Source organism: Sitophilus oryzae, unplaced genomic scaffold (genome assembly GCF_002938485.1).
Source record: "Sitophilus oryzae breed Bouriz unplaced genomic scaffold, Soryzae_2.0 scaffold_1717_pilon_pilon, whole genome shotgun sequence".
Lineage (NCBI taxonomy): Eukaryota > Metazoa > Arthropoda > Insecta > Coleoptera > Curculionidae > Sitophilus > Sitophilus oryzae.
Window position 1 is genome coordinate 517,863 of NW_022146410.1, and position 16,337 is coordinate 534,199.

The 16,337-nt window shown below is 32.5% G+C and overlaps 1 protein-coding gene across 1 annotated transcript in view; it reads right to left on the reverse strand.

The window, feature by feature from the left end:
• Nucleotides 1–3,839, reverse strand: part of LOC115881356 (protein toll-like) — a 69,798-nt gene extending 65,959 nt beyond the window's left edge. Inside the window, exon 1 of the mRNA XM_030898802.1 lies at nt 3,587–3,839. The gene's annotated coding sequence lies outside the window, so the exon portion shown is untranslated. The remainder of the gene's footprint in view (nt 1–3,586) is intronic.
• Nucleotides 3,840–16,337: the final 12,498 nt, after the last annotated feature.

A 16,337-nucleotide genomic window follows, 5' to 3' on the forward strand; every position in this document is an offset into this window, starting at 1 on the left:
TACTAATATCTGAATATATAATTTTATACTTATAGCAATGGTCAACCATCCTGTATATTATTTTTCATAAACAGCGTTTTTGTTAGCAAATAATTTTCACTAAAAATAAATTTTGCGATCATTATCTTATATTAGTAAAAAGAATAACATTCATAGTAGTTCTGTATATGGAGTTAAACGGTATGTACTTAATTGAAAGCCACTATGGATATTGTTAAACAAGGTATGTACTTTAAATTTATTTCTAAACAAGTTCGTTATTGTTTAGTTTTTATTTATTTTTTAAGATGATTCTTAAATGGGTATAAAAATTTTACGTTTTCAAACTTCAAAAAGTCATTAAAAAAAACATATCAAAACATATCGTATTTATTGAATATTTTTGTTGCCATATTCATACACTTTTAATTTTTGTATAGTTCACCTGCGTCCGCTTGCGACGGACTTTATTTTTTAATACTTTTCAGATGGAGTAAAATTGATAAGCAATGCCGATCTGGTTAATACTTGGCTTAATCATAAGGACAAGAACTCAAAATTATTTATATTTCAAAAAATGTGTTCTTTATTAGATATTGATGAACCTTCCAGTCCAATTTTATAACCACTTGTGCCTGAGCTCACTATGTTGGAGCGAAATGTGGCATAAAAAATGTTTCCATCTTTCAATTTATTATAAAACCTCATACCAAAGAAAACGAAAAAATAATATATGGATATGGTCTATTAAAGAGGTAACTATTAACATCCGAACCCCTCATACCAACAAAAAGAACAGTAACAACGCGAAAAAGTAACATATTAGAAAATGATGTACAGAAATATCGTATATGTGAGGATATTTCATCTACCTGTGATTTGGATACTATAAATTTGGAAGGTTCTGTCAGCAATGATTCTTCTGAATCAGAGTAGTTACGATCTATGCATTTTGTTGTCCTAAAGTAAATTTATAGTATCTTAAGTTTTTTTTTAATTAAATATATCATTAATGTTTCTTTTTCATTAAGAAAAACATGTTTATCTTATATTAGGTTTATATTGTAGGAATCATGTTCTAATGTTATTCCAATTCTTTTTTATCACAAGGATTTATTTAATACTTACACCGTTTTCATTCTATAAATTATTATTTCCTTAGATGGAACACAGCTCCAACATTTTTATTATTTATAAGATTTTTTTTCATAAACGTGGGACTAAGAACATCATCATTTAGTACAATGAGAGTACTCATCATTTGTGTCAAATAAACCTAGTTTGAATAAATTGCCTACATAAAAGAGAAGTTTTGCATTTTTGTCCTCTAGAGCCATATGTTCGAAGCACTGTGCGTCGCGTCGCTACATATTCCTAAGCCGTTACCACTTTTCGTTACCATCAGCTCGTGTGTCACGGACTTCTCGTTAGCTCGTGTGTCACGCTCTTGAATTTTTACTTCCAGAGTAAAGAAGTTTCAGTTCAAAAATTCAGAGCTAGTAAAAGATAGTTTGCAAAAAATGTAAATAACTTACAAATTTCTAAATCACATAATTTATTACAATTTCGCTGTTTTTTTGAAGGTGTGTCCAAATACGAAAAATAAAAATAACACAATACCATTTTTGGACTTTTAGTTTCAAAACACGTAAAATAAGCCATGCTAATGTTCTTTTGCCTTGTTACGTGTTTTTTAAAGGTCGATTCTCTCTATTGCATAAAATATTGTTGCATAATGCCGTGTGCTAATATACCTTAATAAAAGAGAAACTATAACTGAACTTTTATTGTAAAAATGCGGCTGCTAGACTTTGCGTATATTCCATTTCTATAAAATGTAGCTTGGTAATTAAGTTATTATTCTTTCGTTATTGGTAGGATAGTTACTTCTATCAGGATCCTGGCATAAAATTATAATACACATTTTTTCTATATTAAGCAGGGTCTTTAGTAAAGTAACATGTATGTATTTCAAAGAGTAGGTAACACTTGAAAGTATTTTAGAAAACGATAGTTCATATAAAAACTGTATAGTAATATAACACTTAAAAAAATTAAAAAAATAATTAATCGAAATATTGTTAAGTGAAAAAATAGTTAATCGCATGGTACTCTATTGATTTCTATCAATTTATACATTTCTATTAATTGTTTAGTTGTTACGATATTTGGTATTTTAATATAATGACATAAATTAGGATTGATAGACGTATTCAATTGTTGCGGTCATTTCCTGTTTAACCGGAAATGTCTACATCTTTTGCTTTTTAAATGGCGCTCTCGGTATTTTTTTACTTTATTCAATAGAAAATGACATTCTGAATAAAATGACGTACCTATCATATGTCAACTTGTGACATTTTCAATAATTAAAATAGAATAGCTTTTTAAATGTCAATCTAGAGTGCGATGGCTGCCATTAAAATGACACCCTTGGTATTTTTTTTACTTTGTTCCATAGAAAATGACACTCTGAATAGAATGACATATCATATGTAAACTTTTGACATTTTCAATTAAAGAAGAATAGCATTTTAAATTTCAATCTCGAGTGCCATGGCTGACATTAGAATGACACCCTTGGTATTTCTTTTAAATTATTCGATAGAAAATGACACTTTGAATAGAATGACATATCATATGTCAACTTTTGACATTTTCGCATATTTATGGTTTATTTGAAATTGCAACATGTGGTTCATAATGACAATTTGACACGAAATACCAAAAGTGTGTGGTGTCAAATTATTCGTAAAAAATACTTTTTCCAAATATGCTAATGAGTCACCCTCGTTTCATTTGAAAAAAATTATATGATTAAAAATACGATGTGAGATGTGAGCATCTTTTAACTGGCCAGGACAAGACACGAAAAACATTAAATGTTCAAATCTATATTTTTGCAAGACTCCTTGATTGAGAATTAATGTTTTTAACTCAGCCATGGCACTCTAGAATGACATTTAAAATGCTATCCTTTTTTAATTGAGTGTCAAAAGTTGACATATGATATGTCATTCTATTCAGAATGTCATTTTCTATTTAATGAAGTAAAAAAATAACGAGGGTGCCATTAAAAAATAAAAAGTTGTAGGCATTTCCGAAAACAATTGTGTATGTCAATCAATCCTAATATATGTCGTATATTAACATACCAAATCTGGTTTGGTTATTTGAAAAAATAAAGAGATATAGGGGTGAGCCACTTTTCAGACCCGGTATACTGCTGAATAAAAAAAGAATAAAATATATTATCGCCTTCATTGTTGTTATTTTTTTTAATAAAATATGCTTAGTTATTTTGCCCACTGCAAATTAATAAAATTTAAAATATTTTTTTCCGGCGAGAGTATATATGAAAAATGTAATTTTTTTTGTATTCTATTCATATTTATTTGTATTTATGTTCTCTTCGTATATGTTTATAATTAGGTATATTATATGTAGGTATTTAATTTATTTTTTAATAATTATATTTTTAATAAAGGAAAAACAGGTGTATGAAAGCTTGAACCATAGAATAATTAACTGAATCTCAACATATTAACACGGATGTAATGTATATTATTTAAACAATTCCCAGAATCCTCCTCATCTCAATACGTACTTTGATATTTCTCCACATTTGTTTACAAATCCACCATATTGATTTTATTCCCTCGTTTTTTACGGTGGCAACACTACGTGATGATCAAACTAGCTGGAAGACGTACACTTTCGACACTAAAACACCTGTAGTGCGGCACTGTACACTTTTTGTCTTTCGAAAACTTTTCTATCGAGGTTAAAACGTCAAAAAGCGAAAAACACGGCTTAAGTCAAGTTACAATCTGAGCGCACGCCTGGTGTTGAGTTGCTGTTGCGTCTGTATCGTGAATGGAATGTTTTTGTTAGGGTTGTGTATTCCAGTAAATCGTTTTGTACTAAATATAAAGAGAAAGTTGAATAAACTAGTATCTCGTTAATATATCTGTACTTTTGTAGCGAATTCAGTTTCTGCAAAATCCTTGGTATTTCGCCACTGAGCTCAACTGTCGTTTACCTGAAATCAGTAATCAGTAATTATGTAAGAAATATTTGTTTATTTAGTATATGGAAGCCTTTTCGAATAGTATGTCACAAACAAAATTCTGCGGAAATGCATCCTTTTTGTGTTTTTCAACTTTAGAATAGCGAATAGCAGAAATCAGGACCACTTTCATTTAGCTGAAATCAGTGATGTAAGAAACACAGGGTGAGTCTTAAATAAGTGCAAATATTTTCAGAGGTGGCATATTTCGACCCCAGGAAAAAAAAGAAAGATGTTTCGCTAAAAAAAGATGTTGAAAATCGTACATTTTCTTTTAATTTGTATTTCGCTGTATATTTTTCGAAAACTTTTTAGAACTGCCTGTGCACCGCAAATTTTGCCACGGTATAATTCCTTAATTTCAGATATTACCATAGTTACGGCTTTATTCTATGGTTACGGCACTAAAAGGGATGCAAATACAGAAAAAAGCTGGTGGCCCTCAAAATTTTTCCAAAAAAAATAATTTTTTTTTAATTTTCAAACTTAAATACCCACATATTACCATAGTTACGGCTTTATTCTATGGTTACGGCACTAAAAGGGATGCAAATACAGAAAAAAGCTGGTGGCTCTCAAAATGTTTAAAAAAAAAATATTTTTATATTTTTATTCTGTGCTGAATAGGTTACTAGTGGAGAATATGGCTTGGAACTAAACAAACGAAAAACCAAGACGATGATTGTTGACCGCCTCCGCAACAATCAACCTGATGTCCGAACCGTGGCTGGATACGAGGTTGTGAGCCAGTTCAACAATTTAGGTTCCATGATAGCAAACTCTGCAGGATGCGAGGCTGAAATCAGGCGCAGAGTGGCAATTGCGAGGAATGCAACATCAAAGCTGACTAAGATATGGAAGACCTCAGCAATCACCCGAAAAACTAAATTGCGTAGTGCAAACTCCCTCATTTTCCCCATAGCTATGTATGGCTCTGAAACCTGGACGCTAAAGGAAAGTGATAAGCAAAGAATAAATGCCTTGGGTATGTGGGTATATCGATGGCTGCTGCGAACACTATGGATGGCTCATCGAACAAACATTTCCATTATCGAAGAACTAAAAATTGAGACACGTCTGGTTACCAAATTAAATCAGTCAATCCTTCGATATTTTGGCCATATTTCCAGGAGTGGCACCTCAATTGAGAGACTGATGGTGGAGGGGAAGGTAGAGGGAAGACGATGGAAGGTCACCTAAGAGGTGGGTAGACCAAGTCAAAACCCTAGTGGGCCACAACCTCCCCGAAGCCTCACATATGGCGCAGTGTCGAACAACTTGGTCCGAGGAAGTGAGGGGAATTAACACATGATGTCACCATACTCTCACGTAGGGTAAAAGGACTGAAGAGAGAGTCTTTTTGAATAGTATGTCACAAACATCATTTTCAGTTTTTCAATTGTAGAATTGCTGAAAACAAGTTACATGAAAACACGTTTTGTTTTTCATCCTAGAAATTTTTCTGAACATAGACACGTCAAAAAGTTCTTGCTTTGCTTACAAAATTTTCATTTATTGATAAAATATTCAGCTCAGAAGAGAATCAGTCAGCTTATAAAAAATCGGAAATATGTCAACAACGGATATAGAAATTCTTAAAGGCGTCAGACAAGGATATATATTATCGCCACTTCTGTTTAATTTATATTTTGAATCGATATTCCAGGAGGAGTTGGAAGATTTAGAAGTGAGAATAAAGGTGAATGGTAAGTGGAGAAGGATTTGCAGTGCCTGGTGGAGTTAGCAGTATTAGTCCGAGTCATGGTCTTAAAATAAATATAAACAAAACAAAATTTATGATTATCAGCAAACAAAATATTGAAAACATCAGGATACAAGTGGAAGATCAAAATATAGAAAGGGTAAGAAGATTTAAGTACTTGGGTTGCTGGCTGAATGATAAATGGAATCCTGATGAAGAAATCAAACATAGAATTGAAATAGCCAGAAACGCTTTTTTCAAAATGAAAACTCTACTCTGCAACCGAGACCTGAATCTGACTACTCGATGGCGAGCTATGTACTCTCTACATTGTTATACAGAGTCGAGGGATGAACGTTGAAGGCACGGATCATGTTACGCTTGGATTCATTTGAGATGTGGTTATACCGACGAATGTTGAAAATATCCTGGACCGAATGAATAACAAATCTCGAAGTATTAGAAAGAATGTGTAAGGACCAAGAACTATTGGCTACAATAAAACGACGGAAAGCAGCATATTTTGGTCATATTTTTCGAAACAACAAATATAGTTTCCTACAACTGATAGTTGAGGGAAAGATTGAAGGACGACGAGGCATCGGGCGTAAACGGTTTTCCTGGTTGCGGAATTTGCGCCAGTGATAAGGAGAGGCCAGTGCAATTATCCGTTTGGCTCAAGACAGGGAGGAATTCCAATTGATGGTCGCCAACCTCCGATGAGGAGAAGGCACATGAAGAAGAAGAAGATAAAATATTGTAAAATTTAGCGAGATTTGAAAAGTACTCGGCGTTGGAATTCGTACACAGGCGCGTTTTAGCTGCTGTATGTGTGTTTTGATTGCTTTAGTTTGGTTTGTTGGTTCGTTTTTGTTTATTTTCGTTTTTTCTCGGTACGGTATTGATGTCTAAATTACGGTATCTACTAGGTTAAGTTCATACCTATACAAGAAAAATATTTATGTAAAGCAGGAATATGTTTGCATATAACTAATTTCAGTTGTTCTAAAATAGGAAAAAAGAGAATGATGTATTTCCCCAGAGAAATTTTTATGATTTTGTGTTTATGGGTGTTTCTATATACTAGATGTTTTGTTGTTTTTTATAAGTGATTTCAGCTAAAAGATGCACCACCACTGTACAGGGTGTCTCATTTTCGTGTGTTTTAAACGTTTTCTCGTTTATGAGTAGAGATACAGAGATGCGGTTTTCACGTTATAATTTTGCATTTTTCGACCCCCTTTGTATCTCGGTTATCCTAAAACTTTTCAAAAATTAAAAACTGAGTTTCATGGAGTTTTTCACGTAGAATTTAATGATGTAACTAGATTTTCGCTGGGAGCTATAATATTATATCCCAAACTTATGGGTTTTTAATGGAATACTCTGGATATTTGTTTTGTTATGGATTTCTTAAAATATAGTATACTCTATAGTACTTATTTTCATAAACGTGGTAAGAAATGCATTATTTCACTTTCTAACATAGGCACCCGGTTTATTTTAGGTAATCAAAACAATCAAATAATTTAATTGACCTCAAATTTTGGTTATTGGTCATTCCACACTAGTTTCTTTGTATAGAATTATTGCACAGGTGCATCAAAAATATCAATAACTCTGATTGATAGCATGTTCTCCAAAACTTGAACAAGTTCATTTAGCTTATGCAATTTGTTAAGATAACACGATGGAAAATGGAAAACCAGAATTATCTCGTTAAACCAAATAAAAAAAAATAATAGTACTTCTTTAAACTGGTTGATGAATTATTAATTTATGTTAGAAAGTTAAATAATTAATTTTTTACCTTATTTATGACAATAAGTATAGTGTGGTATAGGGTATATACGAACAAAAATCAGAGGGGATTGTATTAAAAATAATATTATCTAATACATTATTTAATATAAATTTTCAAAATTTACTTATTTTTGTAATGGTATTATTAAAGAAAGAAGACAAAAACACAAAATATAAAAAAACATATTATAATATAAAAAATGAATTGTACTAAATTTAGTACAAAATAAATCATCTCACAACTATCGTTATTCCGCGCTCTGTTCGCGAACGTTAATTGCCAGATCTTGTCCGTTCTTTTTTGATATGTGTTCTAAATAGGTCTGTCTTTGTTTATTAACGACTCCTAGTTTGCAATCGAGTAATTCATTTCATCCTGTGAAAGCTATCGAAAAGTTAGCGTAAGATTAGATTATTTTAATTTTTGTGCACAGCAGGATTTTTGTATCTATCTATGAGTTTTGTTATTGTTACCAAAACGTGTTTTGTATTAACATTTAACATATTTATCGTCTAATTAACTAGTTGTTATTTTTAGTATTAATTAATAAAATGTTTGTGATTAAAATCTGGTTGTTATTAATTAACTACAGTAGAGATACTCTAAAATATAAAAAGACCAGAAGGGCAAAAACAAGTGCAAGAAAGATATTATTATTATCATTTTGTCACGCGTTTTGGCCTTAGCTCGGCTCTTTTAAATTAAAAAAAAAGAAAAAAAAATTTAGAAAAGAAGTAAAAAAAATACGAAGAAGAAAAAAAAATATTATTAAGTTAGCGATTAAGAAAAATAAATATTTATGGAATTTGCAGGGGTCTAGTCGCGAACAAATTTATGCCCTAGCTCAGAAAATTCGGAGAGTAGGGGCGGGTTAACAGCTTTATTCAGTCTAGTGCTTCAGGCTCGATCTAATACCGGGATACAGCTTACTAATATATTTATTATATTATTCACTAACACCCTCGTGGCTATTTGATCGGCCATCAAACTGCGAATCTTCATACGGCAGTAAAAACCTACCTATCTTTTAATAGAATACCACATTTTTTGCGGGGTATAAACCTTAATGGTTCCCTCGCACTTGCCCAGCGCATTCACCGTATTTAACAATAGTAAATAAATAATAACAACAATAATACCAAATAATTCTCGTTACAACATATAGTAAGTGTGGCGATTGCCACCTAACAACAAATCAATATAGGGAAAAATTGACCAAAACGTAAGGCGAAAAAATACGCATAAATTTTCCCCCTGAGCACCTTCTCGGAATTCCACCCGGGCCCCTCTAACCCAGTACGACCCTGTAGGTACCTACTACCCTTGTTTATATATAGGCTACTACCTACATAATGTACTTTTCCGAGATTATTTAAAAAATTATCCTATGGAAATAATATTATCTTATTTAATTTGAATTACAAATATTTATGACCTCACAAAACTGCAATTCTTCCCCCATTTAACCGATTCCCTATCTCCAGTAGTTTCCGAGATACCCATGTATAACACTTTACTCGACTTCTTCTTTCATTTTTGTTCCTTCTGTTATTTCTGGGCTTCTTTAATAAATAGAGTGGCACCAATAGTACTATAGTTTTCATTATCATCCCTTTTGAACAAAATTTCTACTTTTTTTGTTACCCAAATTTGAAGAAACGAAGAAGAAATTCAAAAACTGACAAAATTTATTCCTGTTTTAATGGTTTTGAGGTACATTCTTATAGGCCACTCGGCAAGTGCATCGATGGCGGGAGCAAATCCGGACAAGCTGGAATAAGTTTTATTTTGTTTAGTTTGGTGTCGAGAAGCACGTATTAAATTTGCACTCCCCGTAAAGCCCGGATTTGGCCGCCATCTTGGAAAAATTGGCTAAAATTCGGTTTATTTTTCATTATTTGTCAACAACTCGATTTCTATCAACTTTAGTACAAAATATGTAGAGACCAAAATTAAAGAAGGGTGTCCCAGAAATAAGTGCAAATATTTTAACTGGTAGTATAGTTCAACCCCAGAAACACGCCTATGAGGATTTTTTTGCGAAAAAAAATTGAAAATTCGAAATTTTTTGGAAATATTTTTAGTTTTTAGTTAAAAACATAATTTCTTGATAATATGGCAACATAGGTATTAGATTAAATTTACAAGAAAGAAAATCCAGAAAAGATCTAGTGCTTCTCAACATTTTAGCAAAAAATCGTATTTTTTTTTGGAAATTTTCAAAGTAAAATAACTCCGTAATTTTGGACTTATTTGAAAAACGATAAAGAGAAAATATGTTTCTCTTATCGAGATCTATCACCTCTTAAAATATTTGCACTTATTTCTGGGACACCCTGTATATTAGATATTGATTAAATAAAAAAAGAAAAAATAAATAAATAAATAATAGTTCTTACAGAAAAATAGTTCTATTCAGTTTTTTTTAATATTAAAAATACAATAAAAAGTTTTTACTGTAGATGTGTCTGTACTTACTTTGCTACAAATATCGTAACCTTAAACCATACACGGTGTTCAAAATTCTATGCCAAACTTTCTAAAATATAAAATAGTTTATCTTGCTTTTTTAAATGGAACATTGTCTATATTATTTTTTGTCAGATGGATAATCAAAAAATAATTATTAATTATTAATAATTATATTTTTGTATTTAAAGTATTTCCAACTGAAAAAAATAATTTTTTCATTATTTTTCTATATCTTTGAAACTATCAAAACGTATTTAATAATATCTTAGGATTATGTAACGTGATCAAAAAGGAGCCCAAAAATGCAATAATATACAGAGTGTTTAATTTAAAAAAAAATATCTTAACTCACTTACGCTTTTTTGAGTTACCCTGTAGAAGTTAAAATATTTTCCTGAGATACATCCTAATATATAGTTAGGTTTACACTTATACAAAATTCCTAACTTTTTTATTATAGAAGCTATAGATGCCCGACGCACTATTGCCGGACCCTGTATAAGGGGTTTGGGGAGTTGGTAAGTGCTCCTCATAATGGTCTTTCAATGGAGGGAGTTGGTGAATTGTCATCGTAATTGGGAAATGAAAGAGAACATCAAAGTTGCTTTTGCTCATGTGAAAGAAACCCAAAAAATATTTTGAATGAGGTATATAGAGGTAGACAATGATTCAGTATTGAAACTAAAATATTCCCGACATCAATTGTCTTTATTTATTTTGCTTACACAACGTTTCGATCAGAAGTATCACTGACCGGTATGGGTTTACATTATTTGTGAACGTTGACACGTTGCAGCTTTGTGTAAGAAAAATAAAAAATTGGCGCCGGAAGGCACGTATAGCCGTCGATACTAAAATATATTAATAAAAAGTTGGTAGGCAGTTCTTTTAGTTTCAAAGATAAGGAAATTTTCCAATTTTTTTTATCTCAAAAATTGCGACTTTGACTGATTTTGATGTTATTACAAATTTTGTTGGAAATATTATTCCTAATCTTAAATTGAAAACCGCGTTTCGCTAGCTACTGTAATTTTGGAGTTTCGATTTTTAAAAATTTTTAACCCCCTCCCATACCCCCTTACCAACACCCCACCCCCACCAAAAACTAAAGGCCAGATTCTCGGGTGCCACAGTATTTTTGTGCCAAATTTGGTTAAAATCGGGTTAGCGGTTTTTGAGTTATCGTGTTGCAGACGGACAAACAGTCAGACAGACAGACAGACAGACGCGGACGGACGGACGGACGGACGGACGGACGGACGGACAGGACGGACGGACGGACAGACAGACAGACAGACAGACAGACAGACAGACAGACAGACAGAACAGACAGACAGACAGACAGACAGACAGACAGACAGACAGACAGACAGACAGACAGACAGACAGACAGACAGACAGACAGACAGACGGACAGACAGACAGACAGACAGACGAGACAGACAGACAGACAGACGAACAGACAGACAGACAGACAGACAGACAGACAGACAGACAGACAGACAGACAGACAGACGGACAGACAGACAGACAGACAGACAGACAGACAGACAGACAGACAGACAGACAGACAGACAGACAGACAGACAGACAGACAGACAGACAGACGAACAGACGAGACAGACAGACAGACAGACAGACAGACAGACAGACAGACAGACAGACAGACAGACAGACAGACAGACAGACAGACAGACAGACAGACAGACAGACAGACAGACAGACAGAAAGACAGACAGACAGACAGACAGACAGACAGACAGACAGACAGACAGACAGACAGACAGACAGACAGACAGACAGACAGACAGACAGACAGACAGACAGACAGACAGACAGACAGACAGACACCATGAAAATATTTTGTATTTAGGTCATTTATGACTCAAATAACTCATTTTGAGTGAAATTAAAAAAAACTTTTTTTTTGCCGATCTTAATAGCCTACCATACCTATTGGCATGGTCGGCTAATAAATAATTTATAGTTTCAATATTGAATCATTATCCACCACATTCAAAGTAAATTAATATTGTTACTGATAGTCCAGTTTGTTGTTTCATTCCGCTATCTTTCAATTCCATACCTACAATTGCGTACAAAACGTAATTTATGTTACGCACAATACTCGAATTCGGGTAATGCCCGAAAAAAATGCACAGAACTAGTTTTGAGCAAAAAATATTTCCCAAACCCGAAATTGTACATATAAACGGGTATTGCGCATTATAAAATAGTCAAAACCAGGGCCGGGCGAACCGGGCGGCCGCCCGGGGCGCCGTTTGCCAGGGGCGCCACGACGGCAACTAAAATATTTAAAAACAGTAATCTAAAAAAAGAGTAACGAATGACCAGATCAATAATTAATCGGTACTATCAATTTCCACATTAAAATATTACCAATTACCACACCACATAGGGAAGAATAGCTGACTAAACATTATAAACACTACTATATCCTAGACGTATATCCTATTATAGTTTACTGAAATTAGGCTCAAAAAATCCTTTGCACGAAAGTTTTGGGATAGTTTTAATTTCTTCAATTCTATATTTTTTTTGGGTGCTCTATTCGAAACTGGAATTTGCGAATTCATTTTCGTGGAAAAATCTTAAAGAAAATAGAATAAAAAAATATAAATCTGATTTGTTCGTGGTATTTTAGTTATAATTCAAAAGCTATCAACTTTTTGTAAATATCCTTTCTTTCTATATTTCGTGTTTCTATAAATTTTCTCTAAACAAACTGTTTTGGGTCAAGAGCCAGCAAAATTGACAGTTTTAGACTGACTGCTCAAAATAGCACTTTTTCTACTACCATTTTATTTGTTATTAATGGCTGATGAACCCTAAAATTATATGAGGTAAATATTCATTTGCAAGAAGCTCGATATCCTTATTATCCAAAAAAAAGCTTATAAGTTTGCCTCATTAGTTAAATTAATTTATTAACAGTAGTGGGAAAATACATATCAATCTTTTGATGATTTTGATTTGCCCAATTGAATGTGTAATAATACACGGAAAATGGTAGCAGAATCGTAGAATTTTCTCATTACAGCAAGACAAAAGGAATGCATCTCAAACACTGGCTGAACCTCATTTCGAAGTTTATGATCAGATACAAAACTGTATCTGATCATAAACTGATTCTGCATGAAATAATTGATTGTGAAAAAGAAAAGAAGATTTTCTTAAATTCTAATAGAAGAATAATGCAACTGCTTGAAACTAAATACTAATATTTTCAAAGATCACTTATACCAGAACGAGACTGCCGAAGTTGGAATTCTATTTCTCATAACTCTATATACCGGGTGCGTCTCAATAGTGGGTCACCCCTATAACTTGGGTATTTTTTCAGAAAAAAAAACGAAATTTGGTATGTTAGAATACGACATAAATTAGAATTAATTGACGTATTCAATTGTTTTTGGTCACTTCCTGTTTCACCGGAAATTACTACCTACGACTTTTGATTTTAAATGACACCCTCGATAGCATCCTCGGTATATTTCTACTCTATGACATATGTCATCTTTTGATATTTTCGATTAAAAATATGATTTTGGCATCTTTTGGACCGGCCAGGACAAGACATGAAAAACATTAGACGATTAAATCTATTTTTCCAAGGCTCCTTGTTTAAAAATTAGTGTTTTTAACAGAGCCATGGCACTCTAGATTGAAATTTAAAATATAAAGCTTTTTGAACGAAAATGTCAAAAGTTGATATATGATAAATATGTCGTTCTACTCAGAGTGTCATTTTCTATCGAATAAAGTAGAAATATACCGAGGTGCCATTTAAAAATCAGAAATTTTAGTAATTTCCGGTGAAACAGGAAGTGGCCAAAAACAATTGAATAGTCAATCCTAATAATTTATGTCATATACATACCAAATCTCGTTTTTATGTAAAAAAATAAAAAAGTTATAGGGGTGAGTAAATTTCGAGACGCACCCGGTATACAAAAAACAAAAACCCGCAGACTAAGATTGAAAGAAGAGAAGAATTTTGAAGTATTTTTAAGTGAAAATTTATTGTTAAAGTAGCATAAATATGCTTAGTTGTAGTTAAAGGACAGTATTGAAAGAAAAAGAGAATTATAATAACTATTGGGGGGCGCCAGATAGGGTACTCGCCCGGTCTCAATATTTGCCTTCCGCCGGCCCTGGTCAAAACTAGTATTGTGCATGCACTTTGAATTGCGCAAAACTAGTTTTGGTGCATTTCAAAATGTCCAATACTAGTTTTGCTTGTCCTATTTGATCAATAACGCCCTAACACAAAGGATGGATTGTTTATGAATGTGTTTGATGCAAATATGATTAAACTGGCAATAAAATACTTAAAAAAATAAAACATTTCCTCAGTCGCCACAATGATCAATTTTTCAATTTTTCCACACCACCCACAGTTATTATATCAAAACGCTTTATCCTTCAATATTGTTTCGCACACAAAAGTTTTAAATCAGTTTTAAGAAAATTTGCCTCCTTAACTTCAGTCAATATCGTTAGGTATTGGTTTTTCGACATAAGGTTATGTTTCTGTGTTTTAGCCATCATCAATCGACTTACTTGAATTTCGAACTCGGCTTCCATTTTTTCTTGCATTTTTATATTTTATTTTACCAAGTATTACGTATTTCCACCCACAACAAAATCAAAATAAGAATACTTTAAAACCTAAACAAACTGCTAACCCTACTTTTTGCCGTCTTATTTAAAGAAAAGGAGCAAAACTAGTATTGGTCGTTTTGAAATGCACCAAACTAGTTTTGCACAATTTAAAATGCACAATTCTAGTTTTTGCTATTTTGTAATGCGCAATACCCGTTTAAATGTACAATTTCGGGTTTGGGAAATATTTTTTGCTCAAACCTAGTTCTGTGCATTTTTTTCAGGCATTGTCCGAATTCGAGTATTGTTCGTAACATTTATATTAGTGAGCCTCCTTGTTTACCTGTTTCTCTGATCACAAACGAGTAACCTACATTACGCTTCTGCTGATTCATTTTTCGCCTATTTGATTCATTCACCTTAAACAAATCAGAAATTAAATATTCAATGACATTTTAACATTCACAACTGAAAAAGTTCATCGTAAACCACAAATGGTTATTTCATGCTTAGTAAATTGTTAAATTTGACACACTTTTTTTATTTCGAATAGATATATCATTTGCAAGTTTACATTTCAGTAAATATTTGTAGGGTTTAGTGGCGGAGCTTCCATTGATGCGGGTGATGCGTCGCATCCCTTCAAAATATTGTAATACCTTTTTATTTAAAAAAGTCACTGAGATCTCCTATAATAAATTAAAATTCTCAGTAAATGTATAAAAATAATGAAATTAAATTTCAATTATTTAATGTGTGTATTGGCACAGAATATCTAGCTACGCAAGATATTCGCGTAGATAGATATTCTGTGTATTGGTCAAGCTTTATAGATAACGCCAAGACATATTATGCAGAAGCTGCCCAGCAAGCTGCTAGAAGAGATACCATTGATTTCCTTTATATTAGTAAATATGATCTTAAAGTTCTACTGCATAAAAGAACAGAAAGGGAATGGCAGGATGAGTGGGCAAGTACCTTCAAAGCTTTGCGCAATAAAACAGGATCCGTTAACCCCATTCTTATGTCTTGCACTGAGACGAGCGGATGAATCGTCTTCGTATTGGGCATACTGCGGTGACTCATGCATATCTGCTTAACAGAGAAATACCTCCAATGTGTATAGTATGTGATGTTGAGTTGATAGTAATTCACATTATATGTGAATGTCCTCAATATACGGTAGAAAGAAATAGATTCGATATACGTGGTGAATTTCGTGATAATTTAACTGAAGAAGAAAAAATTAAAAATATTTTAAAATTTATGAGATAGATAAAATTTATAAGATATTAATATATACCACCAACTGTGATACTCGTCTGTGATACTCAAATCCAACTGTGATACTGTGATGTAAATAATTACCTATTTTTCTTATTGTTTGTTTTTTGTTGTCTATTTTTTTGTGTTTAGTTTGTTATCCTTTTGTCACTCAATTTGAATTAATTGCCCTTGTAAGATTGAATCCCTTGAGGATATTGAGATAGATCCCTAATTGCATTATTGTTAACAATAACGTGTTGTATATGATCCTGGTGATCGATGCCTAGGAAAAAAAAAGACCTACGATAAACTACTTTTAATTTTCATAATTTTCTACGTAAAAAATGTCTCTTGGTAAAAATCACTATGAGCAACGGTTCTCAATATATTTAAAATGGAAATAGTCAATGTATGTCATT